The sequence below is a fragment of the Trichoplusia ni genome, chromosome 27 (genome assembly GCF_003590095.1).
Source record: "Trichoplusia ni isolate ovarian cell line Hi5 chromosome 27, tn1, whole genome shotgun sequence".
Lineage (NCBI taxonomy): Eukaryota > Metazoa > Arthropoda > Insecta > Lepidoptera > Noctuidae > Trichoplusia > Trichoplusia ni.
The window spans coordinates 1,842,762-1,867,153 of record NC_039504.1 but is presented as its reverse complement, the minus strand read 5'-3'; positions in this window follow the sequence as shown (position 1 = coordinate 1,867,153).

Below are 24,392 nucleotides of genomic sequence, written 5' to 3'. Positions count from 1 at the left end.
TTTGTTTTCTCCCAACCAATTTGTACAAAGAAAGTCTCATCATAGCATGCAGTCATTATTTCAATACAAAATAACCACAACTGGCAACTTCTGTAACAACGTCAGAATCAATGATCCTTGAAACTATTTGAGAACGTTTTGACATTTCCTTGTCGATCCTGAGGTTTTGTTAAGGAACTGAAAAGGCAACCCAGTTCGGTAACTTAGTTTACAAGGGTTGCACGTCTCAAGCAATAATACCTATTTATGCTGTATGGATGTTGTTCATAATATTGTTCACGAACAAGTTTTGTTTGTTGAACCCTGCTGCAACAGAATACAGCTGGCTGAAAGTCACGTAACCTGACTATGAAGAACTAGATCCTTGGAAAATTCAACATAGCATCACAAAAGCTGGCGTAAATTTTCAAGGCAACTTTAAGATAAAAGACCTTCATCTATATACGCACAGTATACACACTACATTCAATTGTTCCTAATAATTATTAAACTTGTCTTCCAGTTACAATTTACTTCTAACATGTATATAATACACGGTACAGTTGCCCGTCTTTATTTGAAAGCGATAAGGTTCATTTTCGCAATACGTTTGTACGATTCACATGTAGAATACGAACTTTAATAGTCGAAGTGAGGAATAAAGTTTGAGTCAGAAACAATAGATAGTTTCCACAGACTAATATATAAAGATCGAAATACTCGCGGCGAAAGTTTTATTTGTTAGAAGTTACGAAATCTACTTTTGCCTTTGTAATGAAATGTTCGCTACCGAACTTTATAGATTGCGGCGCTTTGTATTGGTCCCTGGTAAAGAAACTAGGAATCTACAAACTAACAAAACCTATGTATTATTCAGAGTATGTAAAATAGGTATTGATTTGCGCAGGTGGACTGTCAAATTGGTTATAGAACTTATTTTCGCATCAAAGTGAGCAGAAAAAGCATGTATTGAACGAGATTGATTCGTTATTTTTATGTAAAACACATTTTTTTTCACGTGTGTTTGCCATCCATTTCACATTCATCGTTTTTAATGTATTCATATTGTATAGCTATTTGTTCTAGTTACAATTCAACTTTTTAAATTAACCTGTCGCCAACAGTAAATTAAAACGCGTAGTACAATATTTGTTTTAATTGTTCGTGTTTTTATTTTGGTCAACAATTTCGAAACAAGTTCATTCTAATTCACAATCTTTGCAAAACCGCATTTTGAAAACCAAATAGGAAAGTAAGAAAGAAAATGAGAGTCTGATTTTACATAAGACTACCAAACTCTATTGTTCAATATAAAAAAAAAACCAAGAAAATACATTCAAACGAGCGTTTAAAACACAATATATCCCAGACTAACATACCGAATAAAAACTTTAAATAGAAAGTATTCCAACCAAAACTTTACGATGCAAATTAAGTACAAAGATTAGGTTTATTTAGTTCCTTTAACAAATAAACAGAACATTTTATGAACAAAGTGGAGTACCCTTTTATTTTGTATTTATTCGAATATCCTGGTGGACTTTCAGAAAATATTTCTCTTTGTGGTAACCTCTGAATATACGGGTTTCGAGGTCTTTGATTCGCGAGCTACGCTATTATGTTCATTTTAATTCGTTCCTGGAAGTACCATTGTTTTATGTCGTGTTATTTTACGAAATAAATGTTTTAATTTAATATTTGTTGGTTGACAGAGGTTTATTTAAGAATTAATCGTTTTAATTTATGTGAAAGCGAAGTGCTTCATTTTAATTCGCTCTGTAACATTACGACAATTTTTATTTTTCATATTATAAGAAGAAATCGAATCAATAAAGATGTTAAATTTCAGTTTCTTTGTGGGACCGCTAAATTTTATTAGCAGATTAAAATCTGTTCGCCACCAGTGCACATGAAGTTTATTTTCTGTGCCTATTTCTGAATGTAATGAATAGTACCACTTTTTTTACGGCAAATTACTAGCCTTATGATTTCAAAGCACAACGATCATATAGCTCATATTTAGCTTTTATTCTGGGCGTTACATAAAACCCATACGTTCACAATCCCGGTTCTCAGTAATACATTTCTGACAGTCATCAATTTAGTCGTAAACTTATACATGAGGTATAATGTTGCCATAATTTGCATTATACTGTTGTTATGTTGTTGAGTATTCCTTTGAAGCAAGCCTCCAGTTGTTGATATGCTACTACAAAGCTACTCTTCTTTGAACAGAGGGTCTACGGCCACCTTTTAAAGCTTTAAAGCATGTTATAGTAATTGGGAAGAGAGACTACTTAGTAGCCTAATTTGAATAAATGAATTTTGATACCAATAATATTTTGATGCTTTTTCTTTTGTTTCGAACTGTTTAACTCACTCATTATTGCGACACCGTAGCTTATGACTAAGGACTCCGGTCAGGTCTGCAACTAGTCGGAAGATTTTAACACGCGTTACTTAAATCGTTTTCAAATAATTTTGTAATAATGTTACTTGAATATTAAGATACTTTGACAACGTGACCAGGCCATGGATAAAGATGATCATACATAATGTACCTACAATTATTAACAATATCAAAGAAAACTCACTCAGCTTTCAACTTAAAATAACCTCTAGTGATCAATTAATTCTAAACGTAACAAACTCGCCAAAAGTCATCTTCATCAAACCAAACACCTTGTATTTGAAAGCACGTTTTCTATAAACAACAACCTCCCTTGCAACACAATATTAAGACTGTTAATACTCTAAACAAACCGGAGCTTGAAACTCGGCAGTCGGCACACATTGCAAGGGACTCGGCTTGAGGTACACATCTTGGCAATCTCAGGCACACGCTGTGCCCGACGTATTTACTCGCACCTTGAATCCTTCGCCAAGACTCCTAAGTCAATTAGACAGTATTGTTTTGAACATTGCATTGTTTCTGTTATGCATTAGGGAAACAAAAAGCAGAACTTCAGAAGAAGGGATTTTATTTGAGAATATAGTTTTGTTAGTATACCACTGTCATTTAATACCCTATGTTTTTTCTTAAAGATACCTTCATACCTAAAACATTAATAACTGAGTAAACCAGTAGGTACCAGTAAAATTCAAATAAAAAGTCACAATATTCAAACCAATTAAAACGAGTGTATAAAAGCAATGTGGAGGGGTCATTTTCTTAATTAATATTATATCCTACGTTACAGTTGGTTTACAATCCTATAAACAAATAGTGAGAAAACTGCATTAATACTGGCATGTTTCCAGAATTGCAATACGTAGAAAATGAACTTGTAAATTACACCTTTCATTGGGTAAGGCTTTCTATTACGGCATAATACGGATATTTCTTGGATTCGTTTGGCAGAAGAATTTATTACCTACTAAAGAATGTAACAACATAAAATGTAGCGCTGTAGCAAGCAACGTTGGATTGTCGCTGTAGCATTTGCTGCCAAATATCTCAAATAACATAAAACTAAAATTTATGAACAAATTGAAATTGAAGAAGTGAGTACAAACTATCACGAGATCTACAACGTAGGTGTAATGCGAGTACACTTGATACAATCAAAAGAGTATGTATGTATCCTAGAGTTACTCACAGCATGCGTAGCAATGCTTTTGCCCGCGACTTCGTCCACATGGTTAGAAGATCTTGAACCATTTTCGCAGTGCACGCAACGGAAGCCCTGAAAAATGAATAATTTTCCCCATTTTTTCCACATTTTCCATTGTATCTTCGCTCCTTTTAGTCGCAGCGTGATGTTATATAGCATAATGAAAAATTGAATTCGAAGCAGTAGTTCCTGAGATTAGCGCATTCAAACAAAGAAACAAACTCTTCAGCTTTACATATCAGTACAGATTAAAATAAGCGAATGGATGCAATTCAAATTATTCTCCATTCGAAACTTTCAGCACCAAAACTTTATAACAGTGTGCAATGTCAATATTTATTGTTAAAACTCTTTGTTCTTTGCGATCCTTTATGTTGTCATGATTTATAGGATAGTCACTTCCTTGGTAGCCATCATCATATTGAGTGGAATCAATGAAATTTTATCGGCGAAGAAAAAAGAAAAATTTTCGTGAAAAGATAACCATTTGAATATCCGTAATGATGTAACAGATGGGTTTGTTTAGCAACAAATGTAATCTAATCTAAATGTTTGTAAGAAGTTTTTGGCACTTTGAGTAATTTATGTATTAAACAACTTTACGTACTTTTCTACTTGGCATGAAATTATGCATTGTTTCTGTAACACTGAGAAGAGTCTGAACGGGGATGTAAGCTCCGTCTAATGTGTTAACGTTAACGTCTACATGTTTTTTTTAATTTGTCGTAGGATGTGTGATTAATATTTGTTTTACTGCAGAGAAAACCCTATCCTCCTTCACGTTTTTCATTGGGAAAAATACAGGTTAGATTAAGTTTAGTACTTTACTCCATTTTTAGGTACTTAATAAAGGTAAACAATCTCGACCACGTCATATTAAGCAAATAATCGATCGATTTATTTCAGTGGTATGTTTGATTTCTTTCATATTTTCTGTTAGTCGATATTTTATTTCTTTTTTTTTAATATTTAAAACTTTTTTTCTTGGCTGTTCACGGTTAGTTTTGGCAAAAAGATAAACGTTTAACAGTCGTAGTTCTTAGTTTTATTTTATACTATTGTAAATACCTAAACAATGGGAATCGAGGAAGCTGTAAACCTCTATGGATTTGCAGATTCCTATGAAATACATTCCTTTTCCACGAATGACGTGAATTTCACTTGTCAAATTAGTTAGCATTCGGAGAAATGAAGCTCGTCTTCGGGGCCTAATCTTACTTTGACATAGCAAGTTAACAAGATATTACGAACTGTCTACATACACAAGTTTCAGAGTTACGCGTAAACGCGGAAGCAGAGATGTGAAATTAATTTGAATTTGATACGTTAACAGTATCTTTGACTTCATAACTCATTGCAAGTTTATTAGCGCCGTCATCGCTTAGAGTTCGTGAATGTAAATCGTTTTATCACCATAAATTTGTGTTACACTGCATAAATATTGTAGTTTCAGTATAACGACACATTAAGTGTCGCTTTAGTGTTTTTTGATGAACATTTTATGGGCATTTTTATAATGTTTTAATGACGACACTACTTTACATATTTAGCAATTTTAGATGTACATATTTCTATATTGCAAGCAATGTCGTAGTTTTGTTTATCAAATTGAATTTATTTTATGTTCAGTACAAATTAGAAGACTTATTTACTTCCCTAGTTATTATTTTAATTTTACAACAAAATTCACTGAAAAAAAATCAGGAATATACTATCTGAGTATCTTATTTCCTACTTTTCGAAAATAAAGTCATGACCCGTTCGCGTTACCCAAATCAACGTGAAATGTGAGAATACAAACAAAACCTCATTTTAAATTCACACAACTGGTTACGAAAGTAACTTAATTAAAATGTAAGGGAACGTCTACTTAGATTGATTCATTGCCGCCACGTTTCCTCACAAGTTTAATTAAGGAAAAACACGTACGTGATAGAGAATTGTATTTTTATTTGTTAACGCTTGAATACTTCTTAGTGCAACTTGGAGTAAACTGTTCAGCTGTCTTAAATATGTATAAGAAGTAAAACCATGTTAAACGAACGGTCTGGGTTAGTGCAATTAATCAATGGCTGTTAGAAAATTCAATCGTACTTAGTTTGAATATCAATGTCACTTATAATTGGGATTAGTGAGAAGTTGGTTAATAACTAAGTTACCACTTAACTCTATCATTAAACATTGAATAAGTTCAAATAAGCACTAGTTTGAGAAATTCAAGGTGCCTGTAAAAGACTTCCTTGAAAAAAAAGACATTTCTTTTACATTTTGCGCAGACTGATATACCAGCCGTGGGTTCGATTCCCACCTAAGATAAATGTTTGTGTGATGAGCACGATCATCATGTTTTCTATAATATCTTATGTATGTATTAAGAAATATATATCAGCCGTCTAATACTTATAATAGAAGCTTAGCATAGTTCGACACTAGATGGCATTGTGTAAAAGTTATGAATATGTAATATATTTTGATTAATTAGCCCTATATCTCCTAGGGCTTAAATAATGCTATTACTCTGACACTAAACATGTGCAACATTTGCATCGTCAGCATTTAACACTGTCCCACTGAACAACGTCCATTAATCACCCGCAACTGTGTTTCTATGTTCGGGTTTTATTTGACGTCAAGGGATACTAAATAGTCTATGACATTAAACTAAGCTGTTCTTGGTTACTATGTTTGAACTATTAATTATGTTGTGTTGAAAAGTGTTTCGTTGGCTTTAGTTTGAGTTTTCTTACTTGGTTATTAAATTCGGAAGTCTTTTGGTACTCGATAGTTGTTCTTGTAACTCAATGATATAAGACACAAATAGTTTGTCAAAGTAGAGGAGTTGCAATGAAACTATTTCAAAGGAAATTGATGTTTATATTTTTTTAAGTCTGGACGTAAAGCCCTCGAAGCGTCGAAATATAATCCACACACCACTATTAGTAAATCCCTTTACAAGTCCCTGTTACAGCAGATTGTTTTATACTTTTCAATAGTACCAAGTAGATATTCTTCTATTAAGTATATATATTTGTTACTTTAACCTATCTTTTTCAATATGTTAAATATAGGTACAATTTTAGTTATCACTTATGATAGGCTCCATCGCTCTATTTGCGCTCTATAATCTAACGTAATTGTCTAAAGAGCGTGCGGATAGGTAATCTAAGTCACAATGACAGTGTGCCAGAATGTAATAGTTTCACCTAAGCCGCGATAAACTGAGTCTTTGTAATGAACATGAAAGCTGTAATTAATTAATTACAACGTAACTTTAGTGGGATCTGATGAGGGTAGGAAACCAATCAATTGAAGTTCGGAGACTCAACTTTGATGGGGACATTGGAAATTGATAATTATCATGTCTATTTAAGATAACTTTGCTGTTAATTGCCTAGAAATTGATTACTCAATTACCATAGCCTAGATTTGAAATCAAAAATTATAAGCGTAAAAAAAAGAAATTAATAAAGAGGTGTTGCAAGCAAATATTATTTAATACAATAGTTGTTTTAATGACATAAATACCTAATAATAGATTTTAACAGTTGATTGTTCTGCTTTTCTCTAAAGCAAGCCTAAATCTTATATTTCATGTTTTTTTTTTTTAAATTTGTAAAATATACCATTTTCTCCTTTAACCTCAAGCCTCCAACAAGACGACAAAACACCAAAACAGTTGCCAATAATCACTGAAAATTCGTGAAATGAGTTTGCATTCGAAATGAATTCAGTACCTGCGGTGAAACTAGTTGACCGCATAACCTCAAACCGTTTCCGTTTGTCCGGAGGCTGAATGAAAATTCAATTACCACTTGGTTTTTAATACTATCCGTACGTTCCAGTGACTGAAATTTACACGATGGCTTCCTGTCCGGAATGATGACATTCATTTCGAGTGAAAGGCAAATACAGGCTTCATAATAATTGCATTTCAGGGGTATCTTCTGAAAATAAATTAATACATTACCATTTTGGTAGTTACCGACCCAATTTTCATTATGTTACGTTATATTTTGGCGAACTTTCGGTTATACGTTTTTTACTACTGAAAGTATTTCAGCGATGAAGTTTGCGTATAAATAAAAAACTGCGACAGTTGTAATTTAACATTTTAAATATAAACCACACGAGAAAAGAAGGCACACATTTCGTATTTGTGTGTTCATTAAGTATTTATGCAAATAGATGTTCCCTTTACATAATTTCGGGAAGAATCGGATGGATGCTTGTGGTTAAAAATATTATCATAACGTTTGGCTTGGCGTAAAAACGAAATTTGCATGTTTTTCTTTGCCAAAAAGTGTAGCGTGAGTAAGGGTACGTATAATGAAGCATTTTGTAAATGCGAATTTTGTTTTTGGGTTTTTACTGTGGTACAAGGCTGAGTGGTCAAAGCGTTTCTAAACATTGAGTGCCAGGGATTTATTTGTCAATATTTAGGTCAAGTATTGTCGAAAGTAAAGTATTATTTGCTATAAGTTATATATAACTAGCTGTTGCCCGCGACTTCGTCTGCGTGGTTAGAAGATATAAGTTATGACTTTTTCTTCGCTCCTATTGGTCGCAGCGTGATGATATATAGCCTAAAACCTCCCTCGATTAATGGTATCTTCAACACAAAAATATTTTTTCAATTTGAACCAGTAGTTTCTGAGATTAGCGCTTTCAAACAAACAATCAAACAAACAATTAGTATATACATATTACATACATAGTATATACATAGTAATTAGTATATATATAGTACAATTAGTATATAGATGCCAACGATATCTTCGCTACGTTTCATCGATTTTTAATTTCTCGCGCGGAGATTTTAATATTACGATAACTCATTACCTATTAACATTTTTGGCGTAGTGTAAAAGGCAATTTTGTTCTATATTACATGCATAATATATCTAACTTATTTATTTGGATAAGGATTAATACTGTATTGTTAAAAAGAGGTTCGTAAGTAACCAATAATTTTACTGTATTAAGAAAACACATAAAAATGGTTATTGTGGGTTATCCTTGGAAGATAGACATATACCACCGCGGACTTTTTTGTAGATCTATTAAAGAGGTACAAACCCGCCATACATTGTTTTGTTGTAACTCAAAAGGTTTTGGCAGCGTTCTCGATGAAACCTCTCGAATGGCTTAATTTTATCCGACATGTTTAACTAATATCGCTGTAATATCGTCAGTTTACACAAAACCTAAACTTATTATACACTAAAACCTTCCTCAAGAATTGCTCTATCTATCGTTGAAAACCGCATAAAAATCCGTTCAGTACTTTTCTAGTTTATCGCGAACAGACAGACAGACAGACGCGGCGGGGGACTTTGTTTTATAATATGTAAGGATAAGGATAAGGATAAGGAAGATGACTTATGTGTCGGTACCTACTTTCTTTGCATTTATACATAGAACATTTTTAAATTACCACCACAATTTCTACCTTTAGCTAGCTACCTTTTACAAGAGGATTGCGGAATATATAATATATATTTTTATCTACATAAAATTCGAATCTCGTGATGAAACAGGAACTACCCGCGCTATATTAAGCTTGCCATCCTTATCTCCATAAAACTCCATGTCATAACATAGCTGTATAGTTTTAGTATGGATTAATGTTACTTTAAGTACACGATAAGGACGCGATAGGGGAAACTGCTCAGCTCCAAGATTACAAGGATTTACGACAGTTCTCGGTACGCGGATACTATTCCAAATAACCCTTTTTTCCCCTCAATCGAGTTTTATGATCCTGGAAGAGATATGGTTTATTTTAGTTATGTAGTTTAATTCAATTCTATAGAACTGTTATTGGGTTTCTTAATCTTTCTTGCTCCTTTTTCCTTTACCAATGGACAACATCTGTGACTTTAACAATCTCCTGGAAACGCTAGCTTATTTTTGGTTTCCTTAAAATTCTTTTTTTTTTATTTGAAATATTCGTTTGATAAAACGATCACTTTTAGACAAACTATCACTTTAGACGGCAATGTTGTACCTTTTCCTTACCACATTTTAGAGTTACGTGAATATCACACGGTGATTGATAAGTAAATACATGAGTGTCTGAAACAAGTCACAGCAGTGGTAATGGAAGTTTCTTGTAGTGTATTGAGTGGCAGCTGGCTCTGCCATCTTAACGTAACTGACAAGTCTGATTAGCTATTAGACGATTTCCAAACGAGTTATAGGTATGCGTTAAAGCCAATTTGGGACTGTGTTATACTCAAATGTAATAATTGAATGGTAGATAATGAGTTGAAGATGTATGGAATTGATTAACAAGAATGCAATATAGAAAGGTGATAAGTATAAAATGATTGTTCAATATAAAACTTAACTCTACATGCAAGATGAATAGTGATTCTGGAAGTCTTAGTAGACGAATATCCAAATACATATATTTTTTCCCTTCTTAAAGTAATGGGTGGATAAGGGTACTTTGAATTCAACTGAAGACGACTTATAAAAATACTAACTCGTTACTTTACATGCCGAAAAGGCTTCAAATAAACCCAACTTAGGTCCTCTATAAATCCATCTACAATTCAACATGTACAGAAAGTAAAATGACACCCAATATCTAGGACGACCTTCCACCGTTGAGGCAACACGGTGAAAGGTCCCTCAGACGCGTGTGAAGCATCAAAATGACCAAAAATACCCACAACACAAGACCTATCTTTCCAATACCTAAGAGCAATTTATTGCGAGGCAATACATCTTCGGTGCTTACGATGGCCGAAAGGTTCGCAGAAAGGGTAAAATTCTTGGAGTCCCGACCAAATTATCTTTGCTGGCCACATCTGCGTTTGGAGCTTGATTTGCAAACGTCAAGTACAGGTAAACAATTTTTCCGACCGCAAATATAAAGTTGCCCCTCAATACGTTGAAGAATGCGAGTCGTTCGGTCAATGTTGTCATGTCGAATATTTTTCGGTACATTTTGTTGTTGGAGTAAAATATTTGATAGTACATGGATGGCAAATGTTTCAGTTAAAAGTAGATTCTTTTGAACACAGGGTAGTATATAAATCCCTCAGATTTACTGTTTTGCAATGTAATTTTATTGTAAAAGTTATTAATTTAAAAGGTAAATCCTTTGGATTGAAACGATTGTTTTATCTCTGCACATAAAGGTTTTTATATATTCTGCATAATATTGAGTCTTGACTAGGCAATATTAAAACATGAAAAAGTGTGAAAAGCTACTAAATATTTGCAGAACAAAGTACTTTCAGCATCGACTTTACTCTTTGAAAATTGTGCGGTGAACTCACGAGTGTTTAGCTTTAATTTTGGAGTGACATGGCGTCGGTCCAGTCCAGCTAAACACAAACAGCCTTTAATGTCACACGTCAACGTCACGGCTTCGCCTCTACGTTGGTGCCGTGCGTTGGTTTGCTTTCACATGAAGTATACAAAAGCGTTCAATGAGAGTACATGTACATCTATAACCGCATCTACGTAAGTAGGTATACATTGAAACTTTACGCTGGTTTTTTTTTTCAAAGAATCTCGAATAATTTATTTTTGAATTCCGTTGGTTGGTATATTCATGTTCCAAATAATTATGTCAACTTATTGAATTGCTGTCACTTTGAATTTCTTGGTAATTGAACGCTCGTCAGTCGCATTTGCTACCAAGGAAGAATAAAGAGACTTGATTGAAATTGAATGAAAACACCAAGAATTTTTCCAATCTCACAAAGTAGAGACCCGTAATAATGTTATAGCAAAGCCAATAACCAAAGAAACCAGATCAAAAAGAATGGAATCGGTCCGTGCAAACATTTGTTTTTAATCATTTTGTTTCAATCGTATTTTTATTATACTACAGATTAAAAGTGGACCAGTGAAACCAAGGGAATGTAAAACGTGATTTTTAAAAAGCAAACGCAATTGGATACGTCTGACACATATTTTTGTAGTCGCCAAATAATATTTTGTGCTGAAACAAATATTTATTTTACTTCCGTTTTGCAGGCTGTTGAATTGGAAAATGACCAAGCATTGATAAGCTTATGCATGCTGACTGAGATTGTTATCAGAATTTTTAGTACAGATTTTTATTCGGGCGTTTTCTGCGTAGTTACTATACTAGCTATTTTGATACTACTGTATTATTAATAAAAAAAAAATTAAGACTTGCGAACATTCGAAAAAAAAGTTAACTTTGATGCAACACGGAAGCACAAAATTTACTATCATTCTGTTTATTTCAAGAAACGTTATGCTTAAAACAGACTCTCGTCTGCTATTTCTTTGAACAACTTTTCGACACGATACAAATAAATAAACCTAATCGAATAAACTAAGTGGCCTTGTTTCTCAATATTGTAAATAGAAAATTAGGTTTATGAAGTACCAAAAATGATGTAGAAAACAACTCGTTCCGTGAGTCTATTTAACATAATAAGATATCTTGCGAAGTTAGAATTCTTCAGCCGGTATGAAGGAAATTCAATTGTTTTCAAATTCGGTGCCTCTTGGAATACTTTCAGGGCTGAAATATGAAATTACGACAATGAAATGGTTGTTAATCGTTTTCTTGACAAATATTTTCAAGAGTTTTGTAATTGAATTCACAGAAATATTTATCAATTCGTTAGAAATTTTGACAACAAATCAAGTTTAAATTATTAAGTTGAGTAAGTTTATTTTTCAACTGTTGTTATAATTTAATATTTGACAACCCATTTTGCATTTGCTTACTAATATTGTAAACAACAACTAATTTCTAAGCATCGTCGCGTTAAAAATCTTTAACTCAGTATAATTAAGTCATACACGTCTGACACCAAACGCTCCCTCCTTTAATGAAACATTGAGAATAGACCTAGCTTTTATGTCTCCGAAATTTTACAATTGTATAAGTGGCAATTCTACTAGGCGCTGAAAGCAGATAGAAGGCCTAACAAGCTTGTGACATCCAATACAATTTGAAAAAGCCCGCGTACGTTACGTGTCACTGATAGTGGACTTTCGGATGTTCTTTGACGTAAAAAGCAAACAGAAATTCGTTTAGGCAGTTTTTGACGGTCCCTAACTCGCTACATGCTAGTAGATTATAATTTTCGGTTATGAGAATTGAAAGCCACAGAATATGAAGCTGGATGGTTGATTATGAAATCCATCGTTTAATTGAATAGATGCCTCATTTGCTAAATAAATCTCATGTTTGGATGAAGTTCATTAAAAATGATTCGGTTTTTTTAATGAGGGTGTCATTCGAGATGTTTAAATATGCATTCGAATAAATACCCTCATTAACAACGATTTTGATGATGTTTATAATTTAAAGAGAGGATCACGTAGTATGCTACATAATAACAGAAGATCCTTTTTAGCCGTGTTACAGCAAGCGTTGGCTTACTCGCAAACACCTAAAAAAGTTAGCAAATGCAATGAAATCGAAAGCAAACTTTGTTTCTATATAAATTGCTATAATTCCTATACACCGTGATTTTTTAGTCGTCTTACAAAAGCAGCCCAGTTCATGTATCCAATGACTAGAACACGTTCATGATAAAAAATAGGTATTTATGAGATTTGAAAAAAAATTAAATGCAAATTTTATTCAATATTATGATGCAATTCGTAGTTTTTTAGAAACACAGCTCTGTTGCGAGCGCGGTCCGAGCCTTGTAACAATGGTGAAGGGCGCGGGCGGCGGCAAATTTATCATTTTTAAGAGTATATTTCAGATTTCTCTAGTTTAATTTTCTTCGTACTTATTATATTAGTTGATGATAAAAAAAAAAATCGCGCCTAGGGATCCTTTACGTCGGATACATGAACTGGGCTGCTTTTGTAAGACGACTAAAAAATCACGGTGTATAGCTATAAGGTAGCAAAAAACTTCGACTTTTAAAATCGAGTTCCAGCCATTTTACTTAGCAAAGCTATATAGTTTATCACACACTTAGTTCACTTCACATCCTGGGATCCAATTTTTAAAACACCTAACCTCGTCCGTTTCAAATAAATTCCGTATTAAAAAGAAAAATGTCATCCATTACCTATAAAATGAGCTTGCAGCGCGCAAACCACTCACGGCAGTAAAGTGCAAAACGCAGTACAAAATTGACCGCGTAGTTTGCCGGTAAATCTTACACTTTACTCTGTAGGAGAAAACTATACGACATTGTAGATTTCATAGAAAAAATAATTGTTAAAGGTGAAATCAGAATCACTTTTAAAAGTCTTAAATAGCGAAGTATTTAAGATAGTCTGTGAAAATTTTTGAGACTAGTTTTTATCATATTAACGATATAATAATTAATAACATGATTAAGATCTACGGTAGGTAAGTAAAATGGATTATGAAGAAAATTTAAAATGGCTTGCTCAGCAAATTAATCATCGTGCATTGTGACGTTATTAAAATCCTTTTTTCTTAATTCGACGTAGGCGGTTATAGATGGCATGTTTGTTTTAAGGAAGAGCTAAAGACAAACACACCACATATTTTGTTTTGTAACAAAATGCTACTCTTCTTCAATTATGTATTTGCTCTAACAGAAAACAAGAGATATGATCTATGTAACATCTCTCCTTTACATCACTCATTTGTATTGGTGGCCTCGCTAAAGTTAGAAGTCGTATTTCAACCGTTGAAAACTACCATTTAATTGCCGAATAAATTATTTATCACTCATTTTCATTACTTCTCATCAGATCTCATGTTCTTATCAGATTCATTTGATATCAATATGCTACAACTTTCAATTTCCAATTTCACTTCTTTATGATGTTAAATTCCAGTGACAGTTTCCAGAAAATAAAACGCTGTAAAACTGCCACTACACTGGAATTATTGACAACGTCAGCAATAAAATTGCCGATGATATTTTTAGGTGCAATTTCATTTCATGTGAGAGATTTTTATTTCACAAAAGAGAATGTACTAGATAAAAGCTATTGGACTAAAACATAGAGTACATTTGTCGTTGTACCAATAAACACGTGAACTGATCGAAACTGCATTGAAAATATAGGACTGGACTTGAAGGAAATTGAACGGTACACTCAGTAACACAGAGGACGAAGGCAATTGGTTTGGGAAAGACCATAATACGGTGCAGTGCGGATCACATTCGCGACACTGACGCGACTGTTCCGTAGAAATGGGTACGAGCAAAGCAGATTTACAAATAAACATGTTATCTATGACAATGATGACGTATGTTCAACCTAAAATTTTACTATTTGTTTGCGGCAACACAAACATATGTCTTACATTCGCGTAAAGCTAAGATACCACTTTAAACATATCGTTCGTGATTTTTTTTATCTGTATAGCATTAACCGGTCATGAGATAGCTAGTGTCTGACGGAGAAAGCCTTATTCATGGGTCCTGTTTATAGCCTTGGGTACGGATCCCAAGAAAAGTGGTTGTTGCTATACAAAAATGAATAGCTTTTTATATTTAAAAATGTGACATTTACGTAAGATAAGTTTTTATTAAATCTGTTTGTGTTCAGAAACTTTTGCTGCAACCCACGCAGAATGTAAAGACAGTTTTCTTTGTAATCTTCCTTATTTAATTATTCTGAGATTTTCTCTACAAAACCTTTAAAGGAACATTATTCTTTAAGTGATTGCTGTTACGAAGAATTTACTCTATAATGAATTTGTTTTTAAAATTCTTAGCTTGATTTTCCATCACCATTTACTTCACTGAAAAGAAAAGGCCAAGGTTTTAATCTCAGTAATCTGTGAGAAATGTCATGGTTTATTTATAGCGTATATAAAATGTATGATTACACCAGTATTTCACCAGCCACTTTAACTAGATGACTTGAAGTATTAAGAAAGTCGACCATGATCAGCTGAATCGGACGCAGGCTATTCACCTGATTCTAAAGTAAGAAGAAAACTGGGAAAACAAACTTTACTCATTTAGACCAAAGTAATTAAATTGGAGGATTAGGTGAGGAATTCCACAAGACTTACTTAGAATGGACTAAAGTATGATCTAAAGTTTAGCAGGTAAATGTCAAATAAAGTAACGAATTGAAGAATTTTATTGTTTTATTTTTAATTATAATAAATAAACATGGCCAAACTAGTATCTCGTCAGCATCTGCCATTCATTGTTAACATGGGTAAAAAAAAATGATGTTCTACATAAAAACCGTTAACTCAAAACATATGCTAGCAATCTCCACAAATCTGACGTAAATTTCCACCCAAAATTCGGAACTCGTTCGGGAACATACACTTCAGTTAATGCTGAAATCAAAACAATAGTGTTTTGTATTGTTCACTCGAACAATGGCCGCTCTCGCTACGCTTACATGTCTCGCCTCCATCCTTTTAGAGTAAGCAGAGCCAGCTTAAAACCCGAACTTCATATCACAGCGATATATTCTGCGTAATACCACATTTAAACTGCTTGCTTTTGTAATAGTTCTGTTGTTTGATGCAACTTAATTCGTATTTATGACGGTCGGTGGAGTGCAAAGATCAAGTGGGTTGAAACTTGAGTACGTACGTACATTTAACATAATGTGAAACGTTTATAGTTGAGTGCTTGCTCACTTAGGTTGTTTTCTAGTGAAAGGCAACAGATTTAAATCCTATACCATAGTGAGCGCTAAAATCACTTAAAAAGACACTCTTTTTAGAAAAAATATCAGATAACATGAAAAAAAAATGGAGCATTTACCATCATATTTTTAATATTTACTTACGCTTCTATAATATAATTGGAACCTAATGATTCCGCGCTAGTAATAAGGCTGAACATTTAATGTTATCAATCAGTCTGCGTCTATCCCTAGAGTAATCAGCTAAAGAGGTCAGATATCAATCGCCTCTTTAAATGAGAGATGACAGTGATACTCCATTATGTTTTTAGTAACCAGGGACCGGCCGGATACTCATTGAAAGGGTTTTTGAAGGGGTTTTTTTAAGCGCTTCAAGAAAAAACCCTATGACATATGTTACACCTTCGAACGGATTACTGTAACCCTGTTCCGAACAGGTTACCCTTTCACTACCCTGTAACACTGTAACAGGGTAACCCACTCCAACCTAAGACAGTGTAATATGCACTCTTTATCATAGACATTAGTTTGAAAATAGTATAACCACGAGCGCACGTGACATCTTACCGCCCAGCGGCGCCATTTTTGCATTTACCGAGCAACTTGTAAAACATGGAATAAAAATCATTGTGGATATGATCTTACAGTTTAATTTTGCTTGTCGCACATTTCAAACGTTGTGATATATATTTTTCGTGTCTATTCTTGTAGACCAGGGTCGATAATTTTTATAAACAAAAAAAATAATAGTAGGATGAAACCCATTAGAAAAGGAGGGGAATATTATAAAAATGAAAGGAAAAATAATTTACGGGCGATCTGAGGTCGGGAAGGGGGGTGAGAGTGACGTTTGAAGAGTAAAAAATGGATTTTCTCGATTTCCGGCAAAACTAAAATTCGTATCAAAAAAAGTCAAATGGCAAAGTTGTAGGTACCGTAAAACGGGGTGAATAGAGGGTTTTTTGGGGTGGATAGAAACAGAGTTTTTATTAAAATTTGGACGTTTAACTAGACAAAACATAAAGATTATACGCAAACTCACAAGTATTTCATAATGTAACTGTGTCTAAGCATTTTAATGTAAGAAAATATTCATGTAACCCCCTAAAAAACACTATTCTCTATTCACCCCTTGAAACTCTATTCACCCCGTTTTGCCGTAATAAAAAGATCTAAAACTTTTGTGTTTACATTTTTTTCACATAACCTCAAAATTTATGTGAAAAATCCAAAAAACCAAGATTGTGGTTTTTTATTTTTATCTTTTACAAAAATTTATTTTTGTAACCAAATTTAATGAAATCTTACTTTTTTGTGTCCCAAATACGCTGTAATTTATTTGATTAAAAATATTTATTTTTTCACCTTATTTTGAATTAATATAAAAAAAACACTAATTTTCAATCGAAAATTCACCCGTCAATCTTCTCAGAAAATGCAAAAAATGAATTTGATATGATTTTTTTTTTAATTATTATAAATAATTTCATCTAAAAAATTTGATCTCATTTTGTGTTCAATAGACCAATAATCGAGGAAGGTTTAAGGCTAGGTATATAAAATTACGCTGCAACTAATAGGAGCGAAGATTTAATGGAAAATGTGCCAAATACGGGGAAAAATATTAATCTTCGAGGGCATTCGTTCAAATATTCCTAACTTATATCTTCTAACCACGCGGACGAAGTCGCGGGCAACAGCTAGTTACCTATATGGCTGGTTTTCTTATCATGCTGACATGAAGCGACGTTTCGCGCGTAGGTAGTTTGTCCGAGAGGCGCGAGTCGCGGCGCGACGCCTCGGCGATGGAAGAAAATCAGTTGTAGTCTTAGTAAAGCAATGAGGGGCCACTAAGGTGCAAGTATGCAGCTCAAGTTTAGTGGGTAATTCAGGGTAACACGAATAAAAGCCTTTCGTGAAGGTAACCACTTCAAAGGGTTAAGTTATTGAAGGGGTTAACCCTTTCACGTGGTTACCATAATCAAGGTGTTAACCATTTCGCTGGGTTTCGAGGATGTAACTCGAACAAAAGGTAACACTGCGATATGAGTTACCCCGTGTACGGGTTACCCTGTCAAACGGCTTAACTCTAAAGTGGGGTTGTCCGGTCCCTGTTAGTAACATAATATTTCTACACCACATTTTACCTAAGACAAGTACTACAACTTTTATTAGCCATTCAAAAATAGGTACCTCTCTAAGTAATCCATAAATAATACCGGTCAATTGCAAGGCGGACTTTTACAGATGGTTCCGTACAAAAAGCTTAATTTTTTTTTAATAACTTCATCTGTAATACATCATTAAAAAAACAGCTGCTTATCTATCACGGTGCAAGAGACAAAGCTACAGAAAGATGGACAAACAGCGGAGCCAAAGGAGGTTACCCAATTTGGGTACGGGCCCCAAACCAAAGCGAAAAAGGGTATTTAAATATTGCCTTCGTTAGTTTCCAATCTCCCTATTAAAAAACAAGTTAAAAGGTTATAACGAGCAAAGTCAAAAATTAAAGTAGTTGTAAACAGCTGTATTTGTTCAGGGGTGACGGACTAAGGGGCGGTGTCAACACGAGGAAAATAGTCGCTTGTTAAATACGAACTTGATACTTTTAAGTTGGTCCCTCGGGTACTGACTTATCAACCAACGGCTAGATAAATACAGTATTCGTTACTTTACAATGTGAATGCTGGTGCTATTAATGTAATTAGGGTTATTTATTCCGCGATCTTTTTTGTGCCACTTTTTATAATTTAAGGTTTCAAGTATTTTAAAATACATACCATAGAGAACGTTTCCGATACCAAAATAATTTTCTCACAATATGTAACTTCAATCAATCACTTAAGCAGTTTTAGTAGCGATCATAGACGGACAAAATACTTTCACATTTTATTCTTTTAAAACGAATTAAGTTCCATTTTGAAAAACTTAACTTGGGCAAATCTATTAGAAAATTTAGCGATAATAGAGGGCTAGTGACTCTTTGAAAAATAAATTTTGGTTCCTTTGAGTGTATGATTTCAAATCAGTAATCCTTGGTAGTTTTGATAGATCCATCGCAATGTCAAGCGAATTGGTTACAATGGTCGAGCCAGATGATGGATCGATCACAATATGAAATGGTCTGACCGGTTCTCAGAAATAGGTCAGGCACCGTGTGACATTAACACGAGACTAACGAACAGAATTACTTGATTTTCTTTTGAAAAATGCTGAGTAGAGTACATAAAAAATCTATTTTTTTTTTTATAAATAATATATAACCAATAATTGAAATTTGTTTTAAGTTCCGAACAAACCTCTCTTTGGTAACATATGTATGTTGCATAAAATATTATCCCTCTTGTTTAACACATCCATAAACTGTAGGGTTCAATATTGTTATTTTAGCATTCAATTTCCTAACAACATGTCTTCAACCCTTGGTCTGGTGATAAATATCCTAATGCAATCAACACCGAACTCCAAACAAACCATGTAAATGATCTCGGAACATTGACCCAGTAGGTTTAGACTTCAAGGTCTCGCCGGCAAAATGTCCGGATCCAATTTGTCTTACAATAAGTTCTGTAGATCGATCGCTCGGATGCTAGTCACTGGGTGATAGCAATTTGCGGTCGCCTCGAGGGTCTATTATGAATCCATAATAAGGCGCCATCGATCTTCGAATTACAATTGAAGAAAGCGCCCTGTTAGCTACGTCGCGTCGGAGTGAGCTTGTGTGCGTTTAGTTATTCAAAGTTATTAATAATTGAGATGTTAGATAATACATATAAAGTTTATATAACTTTGCTGGTTTGGATTTTTAACCCTTACTTCTCCCTTAAAATATTCCACTGAGATTCTACCTACATGAACCAATTCCATTTTTACCGCTAGCCAAGCCGCTCGAATGTAAAGAGAAACCATTTCTGTTCGATTTGTCTTGTGACTCTCCATTTAAAAGATCAAGGAGCGTTAGCGCTTCTAGAAATGTTACTTGTCTGGCCCGGCTGGCCTCCTCAACGCTGACCCCCGAAATAATAAGTCATCCAATGGCATTCAATTTAAATTTACACTACTTAAATCATATCAAGCCTTCTTCCCACTTAATTGGTATAAAAGCACTAAAGAACACTCAAGCTGCAATACCAACCGGTAGAGAAAATTGAAAACTCAAATTGGTTTTTTCTCGAATCCATTAGCGTTGTACCTAAGCACACATTGTAAGTGCAATTGCAAACAATTTCAACGTACACAGTTCTGGATCAATTAATGCCTGGGGCATACAAATATTGATGCTGTGCTCACAACCCTTAGTTTCCGTTCCTAAGCTTCGTATCGATACACTTAATTACTTCTCGCTGCAGCGCTCGAAATAACAAGACGCAGGAGTACAAAGACTCAGTACAAAGACCTAAGCTGTGTTTATCGAGTCTCTTCGAGCCATGTCGGTCACTCAAGATATTAATTTGTATAAAACGGTAACGGTGCGTATGTAAAATTGTCAGCACCAGCACAAAATAAACAATTGAATTAGATGGATTAAAATATACAAAAAATCTCGCAACGCATCAGACTGACAATTTTAAATACATACTATTTTACGTAAATCTTTATCAATATTATCTTTATACATTCTACAATGAAATAGTAATGAAATAAAAACGAATGTATAGTATAAAACAATTATTTAAAAAAAGTGCTTTAATATATCGAACTGGATCACTGAATATTTTATTTAACCGTGTCGCTGCAAGCCGTCAGAAAGTGCTTAAAGCGTGACCATTTTTTTTAATCATGCTGTGGTTTACCTAATAGATAGAGTTTTAGTTTCTGAAGTAAAATACTTCCTGTAGGAAAATATGCAACAAAAAAGACGACTTATAAAATGTATAATTTTTTAATTTATAAACCTATCGCGAATTTTGTTTTAGGGTTCAAATTTTAAAACTCAATTATGTTAATCATTAATTCAGTTTAATGTTAGGTTTATAACTAGTTTATAATTAACCGAACACCGGTTCAAATACGATAATTCTACGCTAGTGATTGGTCAATCAATTTGGCTGCATTAACTTCTTGATGCGTGAAATAGATATCGATCGGCTGCAGCCGGCGTAATGGCCTACCACATAATGATACATAACTTATGTGGTATTCTAAATTTAGTGCAAATCACAGATTAAATCAAACACAACTAGAGTAAAAGCGATTTTGGGCTATTATATATCAATGTAGCTAAAATATGATTCAGAAAGCGTATATTTATATAGCCTATTTCAGACCCTGGGCAAAGGCTTCCTCCTTTCTCTTCCGGATCGCTCTTTCTTTTGCGATTTCTGGCCACATATAATTATGACTACAATATAAGATAAATGCGTTTCTAATATTTAAAAAATGCACTGGTCGTTATTAACTGTGACATACATGTTTCGTAATTTAATTATTAAAATCTTGGTGCCTATTTGGCTTAGCTCTCTCACAGCTGTAGCGTTGCGTTGCGGTGACGTACAGACAATAAGGTGGCTCAGAAAGGCTTTTACACATTTCCATCGCCCCTAGTTCGCCCGCATCGTCGCTCGAGACGTATTCATCCTACAGAAACTGCTCTCGTAAGCCTAACTAGCAAACATTTTAGCTGCCAACGCTTGACGACCATGTTTGTTTAGAATGTTTAGACAAATTCTTTGCTAGTTCAGGTTTGCATGCATTGGTTCACGAATATGCGTTTCAAAGGTTGTTACGAAAATGTTTGCTTTTGAACGTTTGTGATTTTGGTAAAAGTAATTCCGACTGAAGTGACGATTTATTTATTTGCATTAATTGAATACCGTATTTTTTTCTTTACCTTTTTAATCATTAGGCTTGCAGACTTATAGTTACTTTATATTTTTTGTGTAGTGTAATAAATAGGTATATTTTTACTCACATTTTCCTGCATTTATGATGACACAATGTTGGGCTAAACGTAAAGTAAGCAGCCTTACAAAATAGAATGTGAAACTTGAATTCACAGAGACTTCGTTCCTCACACATTGTAGTCTTTCCAACGGCTACAAATTGATACAAAGTTTGTTTGTGAAGCTACGAGCACAAGAAATTTGTTCTTTCAATATTGGCTGCATTTATCTCAGACCAAACCTAAAAAGTATTTTTAGTAGTTTGAGCCAGTTTTTGTGAACTGTGTATTTGCTGGCCAACACTTAATTTGATTTTAACAAAATATCAACGAGGCACACTCACAATAAAATTTGATGTCGTAACTATTGAACATTTCCAAAAATAATATCAAGACATCGGTAATTTATGCTATGAAAGGAAATTAAGCTAAATAGTTATTTACTATAAATATATCACACAATATATTTTCCTTATTCTTTCTAGACTTAGCTAAAATTTTGCTTACTCTAGCTAAATCTTTTATGAAGGCTGCTGATCAAACAGGAATCAGAAAACAGCATCATTGTATTTCGTTAGACTCGTATTATTCCGCAAGAATACAGAATACTAATAACAAAGTTCTGGCAGCAACACATCATAATGATTACAGGTTTCACGAGCTCAGTCTATAACGTTTGTTATGAAATTTCGAGTGCACTCGCTTTGTACAGAACTTTTTCAATAACAGCGCGGTGGAAACACTTTTAGGGCAAACGGGCCGCGGTATACATATTGAAATAATACAATTATCGGGTTTTGTTTCAACTTAAGTACTTTTGAATGGAATATTACTTTGGAACTCAACTGTCGCTCACTCGTAAAGCCAGCAACGATTTCTGAATGGACGTTTTAGAGCATGAAAAGACTCCTTGAATTTTGATGGTCGGTATCATTTGAAGACAATGTCATCGTTTTAATTTCATGTTGGCTTATTGATGTATTTGTATAAAGACAGCACGATTAGCTAGAATTAATTGATGACAAAACAAACAATGTACTTAACTCGAATGTCCGTTACAATGGTTTAACGGTCAATTATGCGTCTTTTGATCATTAATTTAGCTTTGAGAACTACAATTGTGCATTCATCGGGATAATGGCTTCTAGGGGTGCACTTAACACTGATGACGATTATACATCGATTTGATTTCGACTTTGACGAAATGCTATGCATTGTTGTTTGTCATTGATATAGTAGTCTATAATGTTTGTTGTTATAGGAAAACAGTTTTCTACAAAAAAGAAACTAAAGTTTGTGCAATAACTTACTTTGTCGCAAGTAACCAAGGTCGCTTTATATCTTTTACTAGCTGTTGCCCGCGACTTCGTCCCCGTGGGTAGAAGATATAAGTTATGATTTAGGTATACCTGCCCGGTTTTCTTCACATTTTCCATTGTATCTTAGCTCCTATTAGTCGCAGCGTAATGATTTATACCCTAAAGCCTTCCTCGATGAATGGTCTATTCAACACAAAAATATTTTTTCAATTTGGACCAGGAGTTCCTGAGATTAGCGCGTTCAAACAAACAAACAAACTCTTCAGCTTTATATATTAGTATAGAGTATAGATACCATTTCCCACCAGCCGTTAGTCTTATATTTATTTCTAAAAATTATAATTCTCTAGTAGACAATCCATACGGCTATTTGTTACTACACATTCATCAAAATACATATTATATACGTATTTTCACTTGCTAACAGGAAATATTCAATATTTCCTCCATAAGTGAGAAAATGCTCCTAATGATTTGCCTGTGAGATACGTGACATAGTCGTGCTATAGATAATATAATCCGCATAATGTGGGTTCCATTTCGAGGACGGTGAACGCAATTCCTTCTCTTATTGCATTTTTGACGCAGACACCGCTAAGTGATCTCGTTAGGGATATGAATTGAGTTGTTTGGGAGCCGTTTAGAATTTAAATTAATTTATTATAAATTTATTCCATATTAATTTATTCCAAAAACGGGCAAGAATTGCGTGGACTTTAAAAAACTACTCCGTTTAAAAAAAATCCTTACTAACATAACTACGGACAATATCGCGGGCAACAGCTAGTTAGATGAGAGAAAATATTTATCTTAAGTTTGTCTGTAGTATAAGGAGAGGAACTTGTGGCTAAGCTGCAACTACACAAGTGGGTTGATTACAGGTTATGCTACGCTTGACACGTTTGGTTCGTGGACGGGTCACCATCTTGGGAGGCACGTTTAATTGTGCATCTGTTATTTAACACATCTTTGACAGTCGCTTCGGGTAGTCAGAAGTAAGAAGTAAGAGAGTCTGAACTGAGTTGAGGATGTAAA